This window comes from Rhodnius prolixus, unplaced genomic scaffold (genome assembly GCF_049639745.1).
Source record: "Rhodnius prolixus isolate KJV_2025 unplaced genomic scaffold, Rpr scaffold_3, whole genome shotgun sequence".
Taxonomy (NCBI): Eukaryota; Metazoa; Arthropoda; class Insecta; order Hemiptera; family Reduviidae; genus Rhodnius; species Rhodnius prolixus.
The window spans coordinates 39,093,551-39,094,352 of record NW_027411603.1 but is presented as its reverse complement, the minus strand read 5'-3'; the positions used below and the strand labels follow the sequence as shown (position 1 = coordinate 39,094,352).

Sequence of the window (802 nt, the reverse complement as noted above, 5' to 3'; positions counted from 1 at the left end):
ATCAAACTCTCTCCGCTGAAATCCCCTTCCCCTTTCTAACAGAATTTACTTTCTGTTCTTAATATCTTCATCTCATATTATACTGTAATTTAACAGCAACTCCAATATCTTTAGTCAATAAGCCTACTATGTTTAAATAAGTTGTCACACTTGTTAACCATAATGGGCTCACAATGTTTATATGCTTATTTAACCATAAATAATATTATTATCCGTTTATATAATACTCATGGATAAAGCTATGTTTATTTCCGGTCAAAAGGTAAGCGTATCCTATATTTCCCATGGTACTTTGAAATACTGAAAGTACTCAGAAATCTTGTAGATAATCTTTTGGAATATTGGTGTTTCCTTTTAGAAAATAAACTCGTTTTAGCTAATTTGATTAGGGTAAAAGACTACTTATAGTCTTTAGGAGGTAAAGAAGATGGTTAGAAACTAGACATTCAGTGTCTTCTGAAAACACTTAATCCTCGAAATCCAGCAGATAAGATCCATCATTCACCATGAGATAACCAAGCTCAAATAGTTGGTTGACCACCAGATCCATCAGGACTACAGGGTTTCATTCTCATCTGAGAACCGCGGATAAAATTTGTAGTATCTCATATTTCTATATTTAAACAAAACAAGTTATAAAACTGCCAATTCTAAAGAAAATTACCTAGTGAAATGATTGCATTACCTAGTGGCATTAGAGAATAGGACCAAAAACTAGAAACTAGAAAATCAGGTTTATCCCAAAAATAAAACATATCTCGAATCACAATATTTCGAAAAAATAATATTCTACATAGTTGCG

At 31.8% G+C, this 802-nt stretch overlaps 1 protein-coding gene across 2 annotated transcripts in view; it reads left to right on the top strand.

The window, feature by feature from the left end:
• Setd3 (SET domain containing 3) overlaps positions 1-802 on the top strand; it is a 45,359-nt gene that overhangs the window by 31,151 nt on the left and 13,406 nt on the right. The window lies entirely within an intron of this gene.